This window comes from Lactuca saligna, chromosome 3 (assembly GCF_052625555.1).
Source record: "Lactuca saligna cultivar CGN05327 chromosome 3, ASM5262555v1, whole genome shotgun sequence".
Classification (NCBI taxonomy): domain Eukaryota; kingdom Viridiplantae; phylum Streptophyta; class Magnoliopsida; order Asterales; family Asteraceae; genus Lactuca; species Lactuca saligna.
The window spans coordinates 177,023,476-177,029,471 of NC_136419.1; the positions used below are offsets into that span (position 1 = coordinate 177,023,476).

The 5,996-nt window shown below is 33.7% G+C and overlaps 1 long non-coding RNA gene across 2 annotated transcripts; it reads right to left on the reverse strand.

The window, feature by feature from the left end:
* Nucleotides 1-1,166: 1,166 nt before the first annotated feature.
* LOC145037526 (uncharacterized) lies at nt 1,167-5,033 on the reverse strand. 2 transcript variants are annotated; one of them, XR_013678889.1, is made up of 4 exons: nt 2,273-5,033; nt 1,929-2,189; nt 1,695-1,854; nt 1,167-1,484 (listed from the first exon to the last, which is right to left on the reverse strand). It is a non-coding gene; the product is annotated as an uncharacterized LOC145037526 (long non-coding RNA). The 2 variants fall into 2 exon arrangements; XR_013678888.1 differs by having other exon boundaries at nt 1,695-2,189.
* Nucleotides 5,034-5,996: the final 963 nt, after the last annotated feature.

The window sequence follows — 5,996 nt, forward strand, 5'->3', positions numbered from 1 at the left end:
ACTTTGCCTTGCCGTACATGGGATTTTAAGTGATGGACTCGGCGAGTAGGTCACTGGACTCGCTGAGTAGCCCTTGTTTTCAGAATATATATATATATATATATATATATATATATATATATATATATATATATATATATATAGAAACACTTCTCATTCGAACCCTAACGAATGGGGGAAGTCTAGGATGATTTTTCGAGGCCAGAAGGGTTCTTAGAAGCTGTGGTTTTTGAGATTTCAACTTAGATAACAATTTGGAAGAAGATTAAAGGAAATAACACACTACTTTTATCTTAATCTTTTGCATAAACCATGTTTCAATCATTAGATTATGGTTTTAGTTTGTTATTTATTGTAGATATGAGCTAAAAACTCATAACTTATGTTTAGGATAGATGATTTTGTGATTATGGTCTGATTTTATGGTAGAATTGATTTAATATTGGTGATTTTGTTGATTTTAGCTTGTTAAAGAGCCTTATGTGTGAATGATAACTATTTTAATGTTAATAGGTAGATAATTAAGCTGCATGAACATCTCTTAATTGTTTACCTCATATGATTTATGTGAACACTTTATTATATGACTAGGATTAGAGAATGTGAAACTAGATTTAATAAGAAAAATAGCTAAATTCATGTGTGAGCTTGTGTGATGACCATCAACAAGAGGTTAACTAAAGGACCAAATTAGTTAACCATTACAAGTCTAAATTAACCCGAATAAATAACCTAGTGAATTGAATTAAATTAGACAACTGGCCATTGTTTGTGTTAGTTTGTTCTCTAAGGATTAGTGCAGTGAACGTGAATCTAATCACTTGAATTGGTAGCCAACAGAAGAATTAATCCATTGCACTATTACCATAATATCAACCATAGGATCAATTGAGTTGAACTAAACAGAAGTTCCCTTCGATATTGAATTTAGTTGAATCTTTGCTTATCTAGTTTTTAGTTAAGTAGTCTAAGTATTAGTTGGTAAGTTTCTAGTCTTGCAAAACTAGAGAAACCCCCTTTCTATTACTTGTTTTATTTAGATAATATTAGCATTTATTTTAATTGTTTACCATTCCCTTTGTTCGATACCCTACTTGCTTGAACTATATTACTAATCGATAGGTACACTGCCTTTCGTGTGTTTATTTTGTGCCTAAGTTAGTAGGATTAAAACTAATTCATTTCACACACATCAAGTTTTTGATTAAGTATTTAGAATCGTTCCCCGGCAACGGCGCCAAAACCATCAAATAGAATTCTGTCCACATGTGATCTATGAAATTCAATATCTGAGAAGGAAATCATTTTGTAATTACAATCAACCCATCAAGTTTTTACTAAGAGCAAAAAGTCTCCCAAATTTTGTAACAATTACCAAACAATCCCTAGACTCTTACCAGACGAGTTTCATAGCCAAATGATCTGCAATAGAGTGAGAAGCAATTAGCCTACTCCCCACAACGACCCTTCTTTGTTTCAAGAACCTACACCATGAAAGATGCCATGAATGTAAAGAATCATAATGTGATTTTAAAAAGTTTAAAAAAAAATTGTGTACTTTTATAGGATCATTATACTGTGAAAAACGGGTGATTCTTGAACATGATCTACCACTTGTCCAAGGAAAAAATACATATGAGAAAATAAAGAAAAGAAAGGGATTAAATCAAACAATAAATAATATTTTTTTATACCTATAAAGTTCAACTCGAGAGGCTCCATAAGCAATTTCTAAAGAATTTGGTGCACCCATTCCTTGATCTTCTTGTTAAAAATCCATTTTTCCTTCTCTTCAACAGTACTTGATAAAGTCTGCGAGATTTAAACATCGTAGCTCTAGCTTAACAGCATAACCTGATAATCGAGCTACATTTTAATGATAATTGATAATTAGACATATAATTAAGAGAAAACAGGGAAAATCAAACATATAGTTAGGTCATCAGAGATGTTTGACAACTCCTGTTTAGCTTTCTTTGAAATGCATTAGCTTCCTGCTTTAGCTTTGATGCTTCCAACTTTCACCAATGCTTTCTCTATTTCTGACCTATGCTATTGCACACCTTCGCACAATCACTATACGTAAAATTGTGTGAAATTTCTGTTAAGAAGATGGGGTTTCTGCGTCCTTCAAATAGAATGTGTAAATGAGGGGAAGTGTGAAAACAAATATACCGATTTGATGCATCCTGCAATTTCCATATACATAAAGGGTAAGATGAAATTGAATACTAAAATACTAAAATTTTGTAAAAGACTACAGATGAATCACCTTTGCAAATCTCAAAAGACCAAAACTTGTAGTAAGATGAAATTTAATACAGATCGAGCTCAAATTGGTACGTATCTCTTCAAAATCTGCTTCACCGTAACAACTAATCCCACCGCTATTCCAGCAATAGCTCCGACAACAGCCGCCGACCTAGGGCCCGCCGTCACCTTGTAAAGTGCTCAAATCACTAATCCAGCCACCATGCTCCAGTCGCTAATCCAGCCACCACACATTTCATTTCGATTAACCCTAAGTTTCATTGTGTCTCTAGCATCAGAAGCCTTCACGCCCTCTACTAAACCCTTCCCGGCGCCAACTACTACACCGCTGAGGTAACCGACGCAGGTGTAGTATATAAGGTTTTCGCCCCATTAACGTCGTTGAGCGATGGATTCCTCTTGAAAGTGGTATTCAGGAGATATGGGAAGTTTGTACAGGGTTTCTGAGGGGACTCTAAGATCTTGTTAAGGGTTGTATAGCTGACGGTTGTCGTGTTGGTCGTCTCTTTCGTTGTGATTTAAAGGTCTTGGTTGGTAAGAAATGTCGTAGTTAGGGCTACGATTAGGGTTTGGATCTTTCAAGAATATGATTCCAATGGAGAGAGAGAGAGAAAGAGAGAGAAAGAGAGAGAGAGAGAGAGAGAGAGAGAGAGAGAGAGAGAGAGAAAGAGAGAGAGAGAGAGAGAGAGAGAGAGATAGATAGATAGATAGATAGATAGAGAGAGAGAAAGAGAGATTGAGTGCAGAGGTAGAGGAAGATGAACTGCTTAAATGATTATTATGGTTTTTTGGTAGAGGATTTTAGAAGGAGAAGAAGGAGATGTATCGGCAGGTGTTTAGCTTTTTGGGATTTCATTTCCCCCCATGGGCTATTAAAAAACAGAGACCGCACCTTCCTTAAAAAAATATATAAAGCGACACGTTTACACGATGTGCTTTTTATGATTGGTGCCCTCCGTGTTTTTAATTTTTGTTGTTGGACACTAATTTTAGGGCACACAAAAATGTGTGTTCTCTATCCTTCAAATTTTAGGAAACTGGCATTATTTTTTAGGATACACACAAATGTGTGTCCTGTATCAGCGCGTGTCATTGTTTGTACATCATTAAAGGACTGTTTTCTAGTAGTGTGTGTAGGCTATGATAAAAACTTTTAGTTAATTTGCATAACTAGATCTAACATGGAAGCGTAAACTTTGATCTCGAATATAATAAAAGAAAATATAAACAAGAAAAGAACGATTATATACATGTTTCCATTGAGATTTTAATTGTTGATTTTTTCATTTGATCACAAAAGGCTCTCTCTAAATGATTTTTTTGTATGTATTTCGAATATATGATATGTTTCTCATCATGTGTTTATATAGTTTGTGACATAATAGAATATGAGAGATATTAGGAATTTAAAAGACTTTTAATTAAATAAGAACTCAACCTACAAGATAAACTCTACCAATATTTTTGTTGGATAATTTAGAATCTGGGATGAATTTGTATATGGGCAAGTTGGGAACATTCCTTATATTAGATATTTAAGTTAGAATAGGATTTTGATTCCATTTAGTATAAAGTTTAGTATAAATATGATGTTATTTATAAGTAACTTTCTTTTGTTTATTAATAAAAAGTTTTTCGGTGTCTTATGTCTATTCATCCATTTTCTTAAGCATCAAGGTATTACAAGGTTATTACCTTACATTTGGTATCAGAGCAAGGTGAATACGGTGTCGGTTTGAGAGTCGAATTTCTGAGGTGAGGAGCATTCGGGCATAGGGCTGCCCTCGCAACGAAAGCACAAGTGGGTCAACTGGTTTTAGACGACTTGGTGGTCGATATTAGCAATACATTTGGCTGCTAATATGGGTTGGAACTATATACATAATTGGAACTATTTACGGAGATAACAATGTTCTGGTCAACCGTTGTTGTGGGGAGACAGGGAGATGGGGAGCACCGTTCGGGAGAATGTGGGTGACCAGTGATGAAAATAGGTGGTCCATGGTTGGGAGTTACGATGAAAGAATGGTTTGTTTCATGGTGTTTTCAGCGGCGGGTGTTGTTGTCAGTATGTCACAGTTTTTGATTGGTTTGTTCGTGTTAAAAGGATATCGAGTATCTACGTAGTTGCATGAAAAGTGAGCAGAAAGGATTCATCAAAGCAGGTGACTTTGGATTCCTTTCGTTTAGAGGTTTAAAAGGAAACGATAAAGCGGGTGGCTATGTTTTCTTGGTCGGTGGAGATATCTCTTTGAACAAAGGCGATCGAAGAATAGATTAGAGAAACTACAATGTTTGTTTTCTTGGTTGGTGGAGATGTCTCTTTGAACAAAGGTGATCGAAGAATAGATTGCAGAAACTCTTTGAACAAAGGTGATCGAAGAATAGATTGGAGAAACTAGACGGTTTGAACATTATGGCGTTGGAGTTTGAATCAGATGGCTTTGGATATGGTTGGGGAGAGGTCGTTGATCCTGGAAGAGTCGATATTGTAATGAACATTTCCAACGGGATGTGAAGGTATATGTTACATGTGTTTACAACAATCAAAGGGATTGAGAGAAGACTTTGGATGTGACCAAGGTGAAGGTCGGGTGTCCAGGAAAGGTGGAGAATCGAGATGGTTCAAAAAGACAAGAAAAAAATTTGCTAGGAAGGATGATCTTCGAGATTATGAATTAAGAGGGAAAATGATAGATAATTTAGAATCTAGGATGAATTTTGTACCAGGTGCAAGTCGGGAACTTTCCTTATATCAAATATTTGAGTTATAATAGGATTTTGATTCCCTTTAGTATAAAGTTTAGTATAAATAAGAGGTTATTTAGAAGTAACTTTATTTTGTTTATTAATAAAAAGCTTATGGGTATCTTCTTCCTGTTCATCCGTTTTGTTAAGCATCAAGGTATTACAAGGTTAATACCTTACAATTTTATCTACTATTTAAAATCAATTCATAAATAGTTTTAAATAGTTAGTTACAAATTCAATGATAACATTATTTATATATTCATTAACTAGGTGTGAGACCCGCGTATTACACGGGTTTATTAAAATGACCAAAAGTAACCGTGTGAGCAAAAAAACCGTTCATGCAGGTTTTTATAATCACAAAAACGATGTTCATAAAAAAAAATATATAATGACCGAGTTTGTGACATTTGGTAAACCACATGGACTATTTACGTAATTTGGTCTTAATTAATCCATACTAATAGAATTAATTAATGTGAATTCACGTATTGAATGTGATATCTACATTAATATACATACATACATTAATTAATATATTAATAGAAAGAGAAATTCACAAATAGAAAGTTATCATATACATTAATTAATATATTAATAAAATTATCTAATATAAGGTGACATTTAATAGGTAAAATTTGAGTAAAAAAAGAAAAAAAAAACTATAAAAATGACAAATGGATATTAAATAATTCAAAAAAATCTAGAAAATGACAAATATCAAAGTGAATGAGAAGATGAGATGTAGCAAAATCATTTTTATTTATTAGGATAGATCGGTCCCAAAATTATCCAAACATACGATACATGACATGTACACATCACTACACTTTAACAAATTTTTAATTACGTATGTGTATACCTAAACATGCATCAATCGTGAATAACAATAGAAAAGTTGTTAGATTTTTAAAAACATTATAGCATATATTAATATACGTAACGTAAACAAGGAATCACTATCGATGGTGGTG